Source organism: Thermobia domestica, chromosome 18, assembly GCF_964235325.1.
Source record: "Thermobia domestica chromosome 18, izTheDome1.hap1.1, whole genome shotgun sequence".
Taxonomy (NCBI): Eukaryota; Metazoa; Arthropoda; class Insecta; order Zygentoma; family Lepismatidae; genus Thermobia; species Thermobia domestica.
This window is the reverse complement of record NC_137471.1, coordinates 77,914,152-77,932,415: the sequence shown is the minus strand read 5'-3', so window position 1 is coordinate 77,932,415 and position 18,264 is coordinate 77,914,152. Positions and strand designations below refer to the sequence as shown.

General features: G+C 37.6%; 1 long non-coding RNA gene across 2 annotated transcripts in view; it reads right to left on the bottom strand.

The window, feature by feature from the left end:
- Positions 1-6,747: 6,747 nt before the first annotated feature.
- Positions 6,748-18,264, bottom strand: part of LOC145675645 (uncharacterized) — a 203,221-nt gene continuing 191,704 nt past the window's right edge. For both annotated transcript variants that reach the window (XR_014129177.1, XR_014129176.1), the window contains exons 3-4: positions 10,515-10,637; positions 6,748-6,943 (exon numbers count right to left, since the gene is read on the bottom strand). This is a non-coding gene — a long non-coding RNA (uncharacterized LOC145675645). The remainder of the gene's footprint in view (positions 6,944-10,514; positions 10,638-18,264) is intronic.

Below are 18,264 nucleotides of genomic sequence, written 5' to 3'. Positions count from 1 at the left end.
TTTTCTAAATCCGCCACTGATTATCAGTATAAAATGGTCTTCAAAGTTGTATCTGGAAGATTATAGCTGAATATACAAATTTAACGAAATATTGGTTATGCCTGTACTCATAAACTCAAGCTCCTCTTAAATAAAAGTTAGAAATTTTTAGAAAAACCAAACATTATTCAGAAAAAAAACCCTCCCAAATATTTTTCTAAATGCGATACTGATTATTTCTATCAAACGATTTTCAAGGTTGTGTCCTGAAGATTACAATTAAATCATTGCACAGCTACAGTATAACGGAAATGTGGAAGTACGCTCTGACAGATATATTGAAAAACGCACGCTCTGATGGATATATTGAAAAACTTAAGTTTAATTATGTGCTAGAAGCTAGAGTACTAAGCTCTGAAAAGTGAAACACGGATGACTAAAACGAAATGATCTAGAGGAAAAAAAATGTCGATAATTCAGAAGTTAAAATAAAGTTAAATAGCTTCTAAAATTGCCCTCAAATACTACGTACTTTAAGTTTACTTTAATTCATAAACCATGTACTCCATCCATCATGATGGTGAATTCCAGAGTGAAATATGGCATTTAGGTCGTGGAATTTTATTTAACTTTAGAGTATACTATAAGAAAGCTATTTAAACAGAAATATCATAAAAATGAAAAAAGCCAAAATTTCCAAAATTCTCGTTTTTTCCCCCCAAAAAGCCGGCTTTTTGGCATCTCTACAAGTATGTGCCCTACACATTAGCATCATTTTGTCAGTGTAGGATGACTGCAAGGGTTGCCAGGGCTCCGCAAAGTTAATATTTTCATATTTTAAAATTATTTTTATGACTGTGTTTTTCCTACGAATACTGCGGGAATTTCACGAATGTTATCTCGCTGGAATCTATGGTCTCCGGCGAGAGCTCATGTCGTTCGGATTCCACGTTAATCAGTAGGTCCACGTCTCATATAGCCTCGCTGCTGAACGGGACGCTAAACTAAAATCAACTCAACTCAACTTTCCAACAGTGTATAAATCATGATTATGTGATAATTAGGGGCGTCACCAGAGCCCCAAACGTGAGAGTCTACAATTTTGTTAAATCCCTGGCGGGCGTCTAAAGGTTAACTGTGTTGTTATGATGCAGACACTAACCGTTGTTAGCTATTCATGTTGCAGATGGAGATGTATCTTGAAAACTGTTTAGTTAAAAATATGTCATTTGCTCCTTGTTAACTAGTCACTGTTCTTTATGACTTGTACTGCTTTTGCCAGAGTATTTCTTCTAGCTTATGACGTGAGAACTGTTCATTATTATGAAAATGATAGTGACCAAAAAATACTTAAGTTTTGAAGTTGTGAATTTGGATCTTAGAATAGTGTATAATGTCTTTAACCTCCGTTATTCTTGGAAATTAAGAAATGTTCAAATACTTCACTTGAATTTCTGTTGGTTTAGTTATACGCACATTGATGTGTAGAATTTCGTTCGATAATTGCTGTTATAATAAGAATGTAACTCTGCTTATAATTTACTCCATGCACAAGTCCTGCGGAGGATGGGTTGTTTGTTAGAAAATTAAATTTGCTTCTTCAATCTGATATTTTAGTTGCTTTTTTTAAACATGTCCAACCAGCATCGAAAAAAAAACACGTTTAAAACAATTTGTTTAATACGTTTAAAGCAAACTGAATAAAACAACAGCCCACGTTTTAAATATGTTTTAAACACTTGTTTTAAACATTTTGTTTTAAACATACCAACCCTGTAATGTATAACTAATTGCTTATCTCCGCGATCTCTAAAAGTACAAGATTATTCTAAAATAAGTATCGCTGTTCAGAGAACTCTGGAGACGCAACCACTTGACTGAATGCAACCGCAACCAAACTTGGTAGGGCCTGTATGAAGTTGACCCCCCAAACGTTTGGGCTACACGAGATCTTTATTGGGCCAGAAAGTACTTCATTTGGGCTGTTTGGGCTAGCAAGTTTTAGTGTTTAGGGTACTCTGGAAACAAAGCTACAGCTTCACAAAGTTTGACAGTCCAACTTCACGTTAGCTTCCCAAGTGTTCGTGCCAAACGAGATTTTTACTGGGCTGGATAGTACTTTGTTTGGCTGATTGGGTTAGCAAATTTTAGCATTTGGGGTATTATACGGTAGTTTCCTAAATATGGGCTATTAAACTTATTGAAAAGTGATTTTCTGCTTCTTTTGTCGGGGCCAACTTCACTAATATGATATTCCTGACAAATACTTTTATTGGAATTGACAGTACTTTGTATCGTCTAACAGTGTAGAAAAGTTCAAGATTTGGGCTGTATTTGAAATAGTTAGACCTTCACGAAGTTTGGGGGGCCAACTTCAAGCCCCTCAAAGTGACTGGGCCTGACGGAAATTTTATTGGGATAGTATTTCGTTTGGGGTAATTGAGAGAGCAAGTTCTAGTGTTTGGGCTATTATGGTTTCCGAGATTTGGGCTATTAAACTTTTTGAAAAGTGATTTTCCTGCTTCTTTTGTCGGGGCCAACTTCACTAATATGATATTTCTGACAAATACGTTTAATGGAATTGACAGTACTTTGTATCGACTAGCAGTTTAGGAATTTTCAAGATTTGAGCTATATTTCAAACAGAATTAGACCTTCATAAAGTTTTGAGGTACCAACTTCACATTAGCCCCCAAGTGATTGGGCCAGACGAGATTTTTATTGGGCTGGATAGTACTTCGTTTGAGCTGATTGGGTTAACAAATTTTAGCGTTTGGGCTATTATAGTTTCCTAAATATGGGCTATTAAACTTATTGAACAGTGATTTTCTGCTTCTTTTGTCGGGGCCAACTTCACTAATATGATATTCCTGACAAATACTTTTATTGGAATTGACAGTACTTTGTGTCGACTAACAGTGTACAAAAAGTTCAAGATTTGGGCTGTATTTGAAAAAGGGTTTGACCTTCATATATTTGGTTGCCGGAAATAATAGGTTTTAATCTGATAGGTGAGGATTTTTATCTTATAAACTGTTTGGACTATACTTGGGTGGAGCGCTAAATGGTGAAGAAAGATGCAATGTTGGCATCTTCCACACACTATGCCAGAGGTTTTGACACAGAATTACGTCATTATTCATCTCTACGATAGTACTAAATTTACATTTGGCAGAGGTTGGAAGTGGTCACCCATAACCATTAAAATGTAGGTCATATAATTACGACTCCCGTTTATTCACGACCGTACCAGCGGGCACCTTGATAGCCTTGGAGCAGGGACATCGCCCGGGTTGCCCCAGCCTAGTTGCGGCCATGGAGCGAGGACGCATATGCAAGACCAAAGCCAAGACTAAATGTGCAAGAATAACAAGACTGCCAAGACTCCAGCACAAGAAAAGACCCACTACGTTGATACTTTTATAAATAGACGAAAAATAAAGAAAAACTTTATACTTCAAATTCATAATTTTGTATTTCGTTTTTCCTCAGTTTCAGCCATAAGCGCAGCAAGGGGAAGCAGAGGGATTCAAGTACTTCCCTAGAAACATGAAAATATGCTCTTTTGAAATAAAAGAAATGAGAAAAAATATTGCTTTCTTGTTGCTTTCCCTATATATAATATAATGTGGATGAGTATTCGGCTTAAAAATTACAAGCAATTGTTTATAATAATAATAATAATAATAATAATAATAATAATAATAATAATAATAATAATAATAATAATAATAATATAACGGAGACTAGTTAGAAGACTGTATGCTCCTTGAGACTCCATTGGACTGGAGCTTTCTGCATCAAACACAGGTATATATTAGCCACATATTCACAAAAGTCTTAAATAAGAAAGGAAAGAATGAATGGTTATAAAAATTATTTGGACATAAGTCTTCAAGGTTTGACACAATTCAGCTGTGTAAGAAGTATATAAAATTTTCAGGTGTTTTATTCATAGGTTAGTTTATCGTACAATAACCAATTGCAATTGTAAAGCTAATGCTTTATACAGTTTATTAAGATAATAATTGTTTTCCAGTAAAATAAATTTAGGGGATTAAAGCTGATAACCACTTACACAAAATTAGCGCTGTCAAAAAAAAAATTGAGATTCACAAAATCCGGATTTAGAATTTCTACTGAAACCGAAATCCGGATTTCCGATAATGAAATGTCGAAAACCGAAATTAGAATTTCGGATAATGAAATGTCTAGAACCGAAAACGGATTTCGGATAATGAAATACTAAAATGTTGATATCTGGATATTGGGCAGCATTACACAAAATCTTATGAAAAAGATTTCCAAATTGAATTACATGAAGACGAAAAAGAGATCGTATATTTGGGTTTATAGTACTGGTTTCTTAATCAATCTCATAAATTAGTTGGCACAAGTATCATCTCCATTATAAATAACATTCAAACAACTAAAAGAAAAAGAAAAAAATAGTTCTAATTAGTAAAAGTATTTGTCAGAAATATCATATTAGTGAAGTTGGCCCCGGCAAAAGAAGCAGGAAAATCACTTATCAAAAAGTTTAATAGCCCATATTTCGGAAACTATAATTGCCCAAACGCTAAAAGTTGCTGACGCAATCAGCCCAAACGAAGTACTATCCAGCCCAACAAAAATCTCGTCTGGCACAACACTTGGGGGTTAACGTGAAGTTGGCCCCTCAAACTTTGTTTCCAGAGTAGCCCAAACATTAAAAGTTGTTAGCCCAAACAGCCCAAATGAAGTATTTTCTGGCCCAATAAAGATCTCGTGTAGCCCAAACTTTTTGGGGACCAACTTCACACAGGCCTTGGTAGGAGTATATTTGGAAACATACAAAAGCGATTGGTGTAGAAAAAACAATTAGTTCCAATTTCCGCCGCCAGAGGTAACTGTACAATGCCAAATAAGTGCAGTGTGGAAGCAAAGCAAAATGACACGAGTGAAGCTATGAAAGGCTGTAATGACCTCCTCCGCGGGTCTCGTGGCATTGAATACTAATCCTATTAATAGGTCATGGCGGAGTTCCGGGAGGCTTTGGGGCTGAAGTATCCTCCTAAAATTGAGGGATATCTTATAAAAACGAAGTTAAATGTTAGTGTGTCCTATGCTCATAAACTGCAAGCTCCCTCCAAAATTCCAGGAACAAATTACTTTAAATTTGGCCTCCAGAGGCTGTTGTACTGCTGTTCAGTACCAAGTACGGTTAAGTGCGGTATGGAAGACAAATGCCATTATTGATGTTAAATGAAAGAAAGGCCGTAATTATTCCCCCCCCCCCCCGTGAGACGTGTTACATTGATTTGTAGTTCTATTAATAGCTCCATAGTGTAGTGATGTGTTATGGACGAAGATGATGATATGCACGTCAAGGTGAACCCATGGTGGTTTACTATTGCTTTCTTATGAGATGATGATGTTTTACGGACGAAACCTACAGTTTAACATGGGATCTAACCCACGTGTATCTTCACCAGAAATCGAACCCGGGGCCCGTTGATCACAAGACGTAGAGTAGGGAAGAAAAACGAAGCAAAAGTTGGACATTACAAGGTCATAGCAATTCACTTCTGGCATGTAGTGGCGCTCGAACCCGTATCACTGAAACACATGCAGGCGTGAGTAAACACCTGCGTTGTAGTATAGTGCAAGACCAGGTCACGAATGGGGTACCAAGAGAGCAACCATGTTGCTGACGTTGCCAGAAAGAGCCTTGTTAGTGAAACTTTACTATACGTTGAACAATGGTGCTAGTGCCAATCGTGAATATCGGCGATGAAAGGGGTTGCGTTGTAGTTCCATTACACCATGTGTGTTTAAAAAAAAGGATGACAAAGATTGAGTAGACCGGCATGTTAGAGTTGAGACCAGGAAGAGGTCGTAAGAGTGTAACACAGAAAGAAGCAAAAAATGTTGCTACTGCCGTCGTAGAGAAATCCGTGTGTAACAGTAGCATAGTAAGTGAGAAGACAGTGACAAAACATACGGACATGTGGAAACTGTGTGGAAAATTCTCTGCGAAGTGCTGCACTGGTATCCTTACAAGCAGGACCGTGTCGTGGAAAATCAGCGCCCGGGGCGAGAGTATACGACGGCGCCCCATACATATATTCCAAGTAATTTTTCCTCTTTTTCCTTTTTCTCCCGAATTTTCGCCCCCTTACTTCGGCGCCCGGGGCCGTCGCCCCGCTCGCCCCTCCACGGCACGGCCCTTGTAATGTCCACAATAAACCATTAATTGCGTCCCGCAGATACCGATGCTCGTATGAAATTTGCCTTGACATTTCGTGCACACATGGAACTGGACAATACTTGGCCGTGGAATATTCTATGGAGTGATGAGGCTCAATTTTACTTTCACGGGACTGTGAACATCCACAAGTGCCGCATACGAGCTAGTGAAAACCCGTATGAAATACATGAAGTACCCTGCATTCACCTAAAGTTACTGAGTGGTGTGGGTTTACTGCCCAGTTTATCTTCGGACCATACTTCTTTGAAGACAATGGTCCAAATGGGCCAATAACAACGTCCATCACTTCGCAGAGACATGCCAACATGCTGATCACATTTCTTATTTCACAGTTGCACCTACGCAGGTATCTCGAGTCAACCGTTTTAATGCAGGACGAAGCGACGCCACATGTGCCAAGTAACGTACAGAAGATTCTTCGCGAACATTTCACAGAAGACCAAATTCTTAACCGTTTATACTTTTTGTACTGAAATACTATTAATATTAATGATGAAGGAAATGTACTTACATTATTGGAAAGACCCCACGAAGAGTTGACTTGAGGCTTCGTGCGATATTTCCAATCATTTTCAGACCATTGTAAAAGTGGTGCAGCGAAGGGTACTTTAGATAACTAACCAAATTCTCCTTCAGCTTCTATCAGAAAGACGCTGTTTTCAGGGTTTTCACTTAGAATCGCAGCCAACACACATCCTGCTGTCCCTGCTCCCACTACATTAAAAATAAATAAATTGACACGTTTATAGTTGGATTCTATTCTACATCAGAGGTATTAAACCTTCTGCATTAGATAGCTACATTCAAATATTTAAATTTCCAATATTTAAGTAATTCTATCCATCACGACTCTGGAACTCACTAAAGAAATAATAAACACTTCTGACCAGAGTATATACACTTGTTTATTAAAAACTAAATTCCAGTGTAACAGTTTCGACAACTTAACGTTGTCTTCATCAGACACTAACTCTGATGAAGACAACGTTAAGTTGTCGAAACTGTTACACTGGAATTTAGTTTTTAATAAACAAGTGTATATACTCTGGTCAGAAGTGTTTATTATTTATTTAAGTAATGGTTTGTTTATGATTAAATAAAACGAAAAATTCAGGTTTTCAAATACCGATCAAGATATTTTGTCGTATATTGAAAGGAATCCGTATCCATTTAATGTATTATTTATCGCATTCATCCATCAAGTCACTTTATCTAAGAATGAAGAAGAATGAAGAAAGAAAAATCCTTTGCTTCTTTTCTCTCATCTCTACTTTTCTTTCCGTTATACTTTCACCCCTCCGTCTACTTCCTTCGATTCCTTCTTTTATCCCTTGCTACTGCACTGGTGGATCCGTTCCCTTTTGTACCTATTAACCTACTATGAATCCAAAGTTTTTAGTGTGCTTGGCTCTGGTTGAATTGCGGTGAGGGGTCCTTGTACTTTCCTCTGATACAAACCTAAGTAGTGCTTTGGATCAGACTCTGGATAGTAAGAAGGTATCTCCAAAAGCTTCCGGACTAATACTGAAATCCATGTCACTTATAAGCCATTCATGACATATAGCGCCATCTATGGAAGAAATGTTATATAAGTTTCAACTGTGTAGCTGTGTTATTTCGTTCGAGGAAGACGCTCGAATCGGTCGCTGTGCGTTAGGTCGCTTACTGCATCACAATGCTCCAGTCCACTCGCTTGATATACAAAGACTGCAGTGAAAGACTGTGGCTTCGAGAAGATTCGGCATCCACACTACAGCCAGATTTAGCACTGCAGCTTTGGCAATAGCAGCTGTGTGGACTAGAGCATTGCCATGCAGTAGGCAAACGCAACGCACAACAACTTATTCAAATGACGGGCTCCAACGAATCGACGCAACTAAACAATTAAAACGTATACATAATTTCTTTTATAAATGACACTATACCGGGTATGTTCAAAAAGAAATCGAACTTTTGCTATAACATGTTTATTGCTCATTGTACAACACTCTAAGCACTATCCCCGTCAAAGTAGTCCCGTCTATTGGCAATACACAGTTCTAAAGTTTTCTTCCATTTTTGGAAAGCCTCCTGGAATGCACTTTCTGGGATGGTCCGAAGGTCTCTTGCTGCATTGTCCTGAATCTCCTCTTTGATATATTTTTTTAAAGACGTTCTTTCAAATTGATTTTGTTTGGGAAACAGGAAAATGTCTGCTGGTGCTAGGTCTGGAGAATAGAGTCGATGGGCCACACAGGAACCTGACATTTTTCAAGATAACTAAGGATGCGCACGAGTCAAGACATGTCTCGAATCTCGACTCGGCTCGATTCGAATTCGAGTCGAGACACACTTTGTAAAATTCGAGACGAGTCCAGACAAACGTATTTCTCGACTCGAACTTTCGAGTCAAGACTTCGTAAAAATCTCAACTCGACTCGAATGTCTCGAAAATCTTTCTATAATTTTTAATATTTTTTTTTGAAGAAAGTATTCACTCAGAAACAGCCTTGAAACCAATTCCAGTGAGCATCCATGTGTCTAGTGGAGCTCGAGCAAGGCACCACAACGGCCGAGGCGTATCGTACACTGCTTCCAGACTATGTACACACCTTCATGACGACCATGTTTCCCAACGGTAGTGCATTTTTCGACAAGATAATGCACCATGTCACAAGGCCAGGAGTGTGATGGAGTGGTTCGAGGAACACAGGGGCGAGTTCCAAGTGGTGCTGGTCCCCAATTTGCTGGATCTGAACCCAATGGAACACATCTGGGATGTGATTAAACGTGACGTCAGAGCGCATCGGCCCCTCCCCGGAATTTACGGACATTAGGTAATCTGTGGGTGCACATGTGGTGTCAACTCTCTCCAGCGACCTACCAAGGATCATTGCGTCCATGCCAAGACGCGTCGCCGTTGTTATCCGTACCAAAGGTGGAGATACTGACAATTAGGTAAGTAGTTTAATGTTATGGCCGATGTGTGCGTATATTTTAACTCATATATTTTGTCTCGACTCGAATTTCGAGACGTGTCGTCTGGAATTCGAGTCGAGTAGAGACAGAAACTGTCGAGTCGAGACAAAAACATATTTTCGAGTCGAGTCAAGACAGGCTTATATCTCGACTCGACTCGACTTGTGCGCATCCCTACAGATAACTGCGGATAAGGCGCGAAGCGTGAGTAGGCACATTGACATGGTGCACCATCCAAGTCTTGTTTTCCTACAATTGAGGCGTTCTCCTGCGTTCATCTCAACAGTGCTAATATGTCCTGGTAAAACTGTTTGTTTACCATCTCACCATGTAATATAAATCCATTTTGGACAATGCCTTTCCAATCAAGAAATACAACGAACATCATCTTGATCTTTGACCGACTCATGCGTGTTTTTGAAGGGGTGGAGGCAGAAGACTTTGAATGAATTGAAAAGCAATTAAAATGTCTGTGTAAATGTTTTGCCAAGTCTGTAATAAAATTTCACACACATGCTGTTCTGCAAGCGCTTTCTTTGTCACTTAATAATTAATCCGACGAACAGCTTGTGCAGATGCTCACTTCAGTGGCTATAATTCGGCGATTAATGGCCATAGCGAAACGAGGTGTCTAAACCTACCGCTAGATGCGAACAATAGCCGCAGCGCGCTTCTCTGCCAGTTGATGCGCTATTTCAAAAGTTCGGTTTATTTTTTAATACACTTTGTATGCCATGCAATGAACGATCGACTTATTAGTATTACCAATGGCATCAGTGCCGTGCCGTGGAAAATCAGCGCCCGGGGCGACAGTATACGACGGCGCCCCATACATATATTCCAAGTAATTTTTCCTATCTTTCTTCTCTTTTCTCCCGATTTTTTCGCCCCCTTAGTTCGGCGCCCGGGGCCGTCGCCCCGCTCGCTCCCCCCCCCCGAGACACGGCTGTGAACGGAAGGATAATTCAGTGACAGGCAGGAAGCTTTTGAAAATACCCTTTAGCCTCAGTCTCATATAACTTTGGTTTTGAAAAGGAATACATTCTCAAATGAATCCATTCTCACAGTATATCAATCCCGTTTTTCCATTATCCTAAAAGTAGTTTAAAAAAAGAGCTACGGTGAAAGAAATCATATTAACGTGTGTTACAATATTATTTTTTCATTTATAGAAAACTGAACGAAAATCAATCCAATCACTCGGCAGTAAATTAGCAACAAAATGATTATTTTACAACAATTACTTTAATTTTGAATATCACGTATGATTTTATATTATCACGCAATGAAATTAACAATTATAAACCAAATACAATTGTTAACTTACCAATTACGAAATCATAGGAAGCGTTTGGCCTGTGGATAATGCTAGGTCGAAGGAGAAGCCATTCATAAAAGATTCCTAGAATCACACACAATGTAGCCAGGAGTCCTAAGGGCAATAGTATGGCTGAAAGAAACGAAAGGAAATCTTTTAGTTTAAAGCCGTCTTGCATTTATGTGATAGGATAAAGCGACAGATGATGAAAGAAGGTGAATGATGATGGAATGAAGAAAAAGGATAAAGTAGGAGAACTCTTGAAAACGTACGGATTTGATATTATTTACCGCACATTCACATGGTCTTGGGTCGAACATACCATCTGCCACATCATCTCTGCTATCGTATCTAGTAGAAGTGAATTCTGATGCAATAGAGTTAACGAGGGCCATCTTCTTTATGATATAAAGAACAGGGAAATTTCTGTATTACTTACGAGTAAATTTCATTTTATTCACTTAATGAGTGACATAGTAGAATCAGCATATTAAACATTGTGATAAACACAGTGATACCAAATTACGATATTAATTCATTCTAGAAAGCTGCATTACAAAAAAAAAAAAAAAAAAGGTTAAGTTGGTCACACTTCCTAAGTTGACCACCTGTGTAACTTGGCATTATTTTACTAAAACCTGTATTCTCTCATAAAACATGTATTATTTATTACTCTGTTAGTTGGCCATCTGTCTATCTTCGCATTATTTTAGTAAAACTTTCATTCCCTCATAAGACATATTACTTTGTAAAGTTGGCTACCAGCAGCGTCTTCCCTGGGTGTTTAAGTCGTATGTTAACGCTCAACGAAAGATGAAGAAAAGAGTATTTTAATTTAATTAAACGGATCGTCAGAACTAGGGACTTTTTTTTTTTTAATTTTCAATGAGACAGAATCAACTGTTGAAGTGCAGAAGAACAGAGTACTGTGCGAACTCCGTCATGTTTTGAGGAGGCACCTCTGCGAGTAAGTCGTTCACAATGCTTTGGCCACAGACAAAGGATATAGGCTTTGGCTGAATTTTCACTGCTTTAGAAGACTCATATTGGGCATGCGCTTCGTGTTTCTGACCTTGTGCTTCTGTGATCCAAGGCGTTGTTTAGAAAGTCAACGTGCTTGTCTCAAGCGTTGCCAAGTCTGTAGATTTATAGGCTATGTGGATGTACAGATATTTTATAGAAATACGGAATACATTTTTTTTGAGGGGGGGGGTATGATCTACGCACTTTCTTCATTGTTAAACATATCGTTCAATTCATAAGTTAAGGGTACAATCGACTTCTTGCTAAATACGATGAAAAGATACATCACTTTTCTCTCGATCCAATAAAGTTGTGTTTGAAGGGTCAGTTGATGAAAAAAAGCCTGGACGTTAAACTACAGAACGGTTTTCCATTCTGCCTTTTTCTTACCTAATTTCCGTTTACTTTGTCGTTAGTGGGTCATCCTCAAAACTTACGGTTTCGGGCCTCCTGTTAACTGTTTCTAAAGCAGTAATCCAGAGGTTTCTACGCAAAGAAAGACGACTCGAGCTGGAATTAATTTAATTGTAAGTAAATACTTGCTTGTTTTTGATTCTCAGTTTCATATTTTGAGGGTATATTTACTTATATAATTATTATAATTAAATGTATTCCTTACGTAATAACATTCTCCTTGATTCATCTTTATAATTAGCAGACTAAATTGTTAGAAGAAAATTGCTATTTATAGGTTGGAGTAACTAGGATATTATGGGGGGACGGTCATGGTTTCCTTACTTTCGAAAATTGGAGAACTTCCACGCAAGAAATTGATGGATGGGCAAAGTTTGAGTTGATTTGATTTTAGTTTAGCGTCCCGTTCAGCGGCGAGGCTATATGAGACGTGGACCTACTGATTAACGTAGAATCCGAGCCACACGAGCTCCCGCCGAGAATCGAACCCGGCTCTCCCGCGCCAAAGGCGCGTACGGTAACCGCTTAGCCACGAGGGAGCTCATGGGTAAAGTATAGTCACTATTAAATACTAGTATGTTGAATACATATGCCACTAAAATAGTTATACTTAAATTGAGGTAAATTGATCACATTATTTTCGATCAGTAAAAGAAATGTGGGTGGGCTCATCTTTGATCATGAGGAGAGGGGGTCCTCCTCTAACTTCACCTATGGCTGTGAGGGTTAATATATTTTCCCTTTCCTGCCAACGCCCTAATATCCACGTCAGGAAACGCCACTGTTGGGTACCTGAAGACATCTTGGAACTTGGCTGCAATGAAACAACGTTATTCGTATACCTTTATTATTAACTCACGGGCGTCTCTGGTGGGAGATGAGGGAAACGCGTCCCCCAATATTTTGAAGTACAAAATATTCAATATTTTATTCTAATTTAATTTATTTAGTATCGACAGAATAACATATAAATAATAATAATAATATGTATTTGGAATATAATGTTCAGGCTGTGAAACGATTATAACAGTTCTTGATAATCGTGAAGGTAATCAGAAAGGTTACAAATGGAATCGCAGATAATAAACAGGTTGGGCTAAGTAATAACATTTAAATCACTTTCTTTGATGCCCCTCCCCCCAAATTTTACATACCAGAGACGCCAGTGTATTAACCTCTATGTATTGGACATTTGCTGAATTTTTGACCAGTGGCGGATCCACAAGCGGAACACGCGCTCCCCCAAGATAATATGTGACTTTCTGTCTGCAACATTTGCATTGGCAATCATCCTACTTACTCTTACCAATGTAAGAATAAACCTAAATCTCTGCCTCCACACTTCTTCCACTTAACCAATATCTCAACAGGAATTCAAACTTTGCTTCTATCTTCTCCAACTGTAGCAAACATCTTTCAATTTATTACATTAGTACTTCAAAATGTGTTTCCATTTCAACGAGAAGCTATTCTTACACATGCCATAAAAGCAGCATACGAAATTTTCCACCTTCATATAGCAGTAACCTATTTAGGCCTTTACTCACATTTCCATTTTCATTCAGAATCTAATCTTCATGGACAGAATGGACAGCAACAAGAGTAACAGAGCCGTCAATCTACTATTTCAGGGTGTCTACTAAAATTCCAAAATGAAATTTCGTGACCTTTTCTTTACGAAATCATAAAATTTCATAACACTGTCAAGAGCGAATTTTGGTGAGAGTTAGACCGAATTTTCACCCATGCGATAGAAGCGTGGTTTGCTTGCGATTTGATAGCGTCTAAAGTCGACCATAGAAATTTCTGGTGGTGAATTTTGACGTTTTATACAACAAAATTTTTACCACAATACAAAATAAGAAAAAAATAATAAACTTTTTTGCTTACTTGCGTACTTTTGCTTAAACATTCTGATATTTAGTTTATGAATTTTGGTATGATATGGTATTGTGAGGCACACATACGCAGAACTATCAATGACTGAAGGCAATAGATTCGTTAAAGGAATTATTAATTGAAGGGTCTTTACTCTTAATTATGTATTATTATTATTATTATTATTATTATTATTATTATTATTATTATTATTATTATTATTAAACTTTTGCAGTTTTTTCTTCTTACTTATTAAATTTTCGTTCAACGTGTGTGCCCCAAGCCTCAGGCGTAGTGAATCAACTGGTAAACCCGCCCCTAATGATATTTACTACTCACCTCGAATATTCATGTGTTTGGTTTCCGAGTAATATATCTCAACCAAGGTTTTATGTCTTGACTGTTTGTAATATAATTTCATCTTTATTCGCCTTTCCATACTGATAAAGAGAAAGAGTGGTTTTAAACACAGACTATACAGATAAATTTAACAAAACTCTGAGCTCAGCGGTATCTCTTCTATTCTACGACAAGTTTTACAGATTTGCTCCATTAAATTTTGACAATCCCTCGCAAGAAGCACATATGTCTTTTCTTTTTTGTGATTCTCATGTTCTCATACTCTGATATACCTTACAGGTATCTTCTAGTGTAAGTTTTGACATACATAGACTCACATAAAAAAAGAAAGAAATTTATAGATTCAGTAAGTAGAGAGACAGAGGGAGAAGAGAGAATCGTTATTGTTAGATTTACATTAGCAGCTTTATTCATATTTTCTATGACCTTCATCGTCTGTGGGTATATCAAGATCACTTCGGGTCATGAGTCATACCGAGTTGCGAGTCACTCCGGGTTTGTGATTCAATGGTAAGACTGTTTACAGGTCACTAGTCAAGAACTTTGTGATCTGCTCCACATCTGAGAAAGTTTTAGAGGAAACTGTTTCATATGGATAATATAATACAGTGGTTGATATTGTCTCTAGACATATGGGGCTTTACAGAATCGTTCTGACACGTGATTAGTGCCATACTAAAGAGTACGACTAAAATATGTTTCCTGCAGTAGTCAGACTTTTAGTATGACGCTAATCATGCGTTAAAACGACTCTGCATAAGGCGGATGATGTCTCCCTATGGTTCTGAGACTGCAAGTTTCTACTATTCAACTGTTATATTGTTCATGAGTATTACATGGTAATACTAAGACTAAATTGTGCTAAACTTCAGTCCATAAAATGCTGGATGATGCTTGATCGCAATAGTGTTATTTCAGATTTTGCTGGAGGGGTCGAAAATTATCAACTGAAATAAGAATTTCAAGTTTTTTCCTAGTATATCAGTATACAATTGATTAAAACATATCTATTTGTAAAGCTCAGTTGTAAAGGGTAATTGCCTACCTGCCTTTCCTACATGACGCTTCTGCTTGGCCGGTTGCCACCTTCATTATTTCTGGCTTCTTGGACTGCAGTTCACTAGTTCTTAATTCAGATATTATTATATTTTTTTTTTTTAAATCTTACGATATTGGGTCAACGATCAGAGAAAAATCTGTCCCTTGAAATGAAATATTTTAGTTTAAAGTTCCACGTTTATGCCTATTAAGCAAAGGAAGAAGATGAATAAGGCAAATGAATGATAATGGAAGAATTGGTGGAATGAGAAAGTGGGGGAAACAGAAGTACCTTGAGAAAACCGACGGATACGGCGTTGTCCACCGCAAACGTACTTGGTCGGGGACCCTACGCACCAGAGGTAACGCTCCCTATCTGTACCCTTCCCGGGAATCGAACTTGATGTCACATGTTACAAAGGTACATGAGCTTGTCAACGTAACAAAGGCTTTCAAAATTTGTCGTATTGCTCTCATTACTTACAAGGGAACATCTTATATTGATAGTAGCGTTGCCCAATCAAACAATGCACAGTCGATAGAGGAGTGAAGAAAAGTGAAAAATCCAAAGTTTTACGGGCCGACTCCCAGAAACACAGGAGATACATAGGAAAGAAGGATCTAGAATCATGTGAAGATAGCAATGCAAAAGATAACACTGACACAGAAAGAACTTCAAAATGATTAAAGCAATCAAAATGGCAGTTACACAACAGTATAGTAAGCAAACGTTGTACCCACAGACATGCTCAATTACATCATATTTAATACAGTGTTGCTAACTGAGCACAAATTGAAATTTTGTAAAATGGCACAGATCACAAATTATAACATCTAGAAAATTTAATTAGGAGTAGAAACATGCCTGTGAAGTCTTGATGTACAGTGTTGTCAACGTTTGAGGTCAGGGCTATATAAATTCCTATATGAATCTTGGATGTAGAAGAGTACATACAGTACTCGATTGGAACTAGTTGAAACAAAAATATGAGACCACAAACAAGAATATAATCACTGAAGTATGCACTGTTGCGAAAGGAAAATGTCAGAATAGTGCCCCCCCAAAAAATAAATAAAAATAAAACAGTACACAAGCTGAAATGATCCATACTCTTGGATGACTAAGTGATCCTCAGGCTCGCTCGGAGCGCTTTATCAACAGCAACACTGACAAATTGACTACCAATAATGTGTAAGGTGCTACAACATTACGTGCATCAGAAACGTGAGCCTCTTTATCAATTGTCAATCCAAGAGCATGCATCATTTCAGTTTTGTATGTTGTGTTTGATACTATTATGATTTTCCACTTGGGGAAAACTGCTTCGACCCTTGTTTTCGTACTTCATAGGTATCACTTCATCGTTAAGACTTCACAGATATGGTTCTGTTCCTAATGAGATTTTTAGATGTTATAATTTGTATTTTGTGGTATTTAACAAAACTTCACTTTGTGCTCAGTTGGCAACATTGCATTACATATGACGTTATTGAGCATGTCTGTGGGTACAATGTTTGCTTACTATACTGCTGTGTAAATGCCAGTTTGATTACGTTATTCATTTTGAAGTTCTTTCTGTGTCAGTGTATCTTTTGCATTGCTATCTTCACATGGTTCTAGATCCTTCTTTCCTCTGTATCTCCTGTGTTTCTGGGTGTCGGTCCGTAAAATTTTTCTTCACTATTCTATTGACTGCGCATTGTTTGATTGGGCAATGCTACTATCAATAGAAAATGTTCCTTTGTTAGAAAAAAATGAGAAAGGCGTGAAGTAAACAATCTTCAGAATAGTGATATATATTCACACAGCACTTTAATCGTTGCACAAATCATTATCACACTGTGTGCAAATAGATCTAGCTATGAATGAAAAACACAAATTTTAACAACAGCATTCCTACAGTTTAATAATTGTGTCCTTACATTTGCACATTTCATGACAGTGTGTTCTCACTCCACACAGAAACAATGGCGATAACAAGCTTCGTAATACTGTTTGTGAATTGTGAATGGATATGTATGACTTCCTCCCTATCCCTAAATCCTATCCTACCCTCTGCCCCACTTCCTAACGGATAGAAACGTAAGACAGAGAGGGAATTAGCAAGGGAAAAATTGATGCAATTAAACAAACAGGATATTATATCTTTTCTTTTCCTGAAATGATATGTTTTTAAAAATATTCTACCTAGCGAAACGGACCTTGTTAAGCGAATCTACCTAGCAAATTTTGTTAAGTTCACTAAAACTAAAGAATGTTTCTCGTCAGAAGGAAGATATTCTTAATGGAGAAGTGAATGAAGAATAAACTCAATTTTCCAGGAGTTTAGTTTACCAACCAAAATTAGTTTATATTTACCATTTTACCATGTCCGTCCGTGTGTCCGGCCGGCCGGGAAACACAAAATCTCCGGAACTACTTAATAGATCACCATCAATTTATTTATTTATTTATTATTTATTTATAATTTTAAATAAATAAATAAATAAATTAGGTGTAGAGTGTCAAAAGTTAGGAGTTCTGTTTGTTGATGGAGGTGATCCACTTACCGGAAGTGGTAAAAAGTCAACCATTTCCGGTTTCAAATGTGGATCACTATAGAGCAAAAACGGTAATAGATAGCGGAAAGCGGTTTCTTGCAATCAATTAACCGTCTTAAAAAATACATTTCAACTCCATCCTTAACTATTAAAATCCGTAGTGATATAAAATCCAGTGCAACTTCCGGTTTTGTTATTGATCTACATAGAGCAAAGACTATACGAGGTAGCGGAAAGGGTTTTTAAAATCAATTTCACCATTTTCTCTCGAAACTCAATATTCAGAATGGACTGCATTTGGGATTCAACGTTAATCAGTAGGACCCGTCTCATATAGCCTCGCCGCTGAAAGAGACCTTAAAATCAACTCAACTTTATACACAAACTGGAAGTGGGCGTTGATCGATATAGAGCTAAAACAATAACAGATAAGCGAGAAGCGGTTTTCTGCCGTTAATTATGCATCGCAAGAATAAATTCCACCTCCTTTGTAATCTGACGCCAC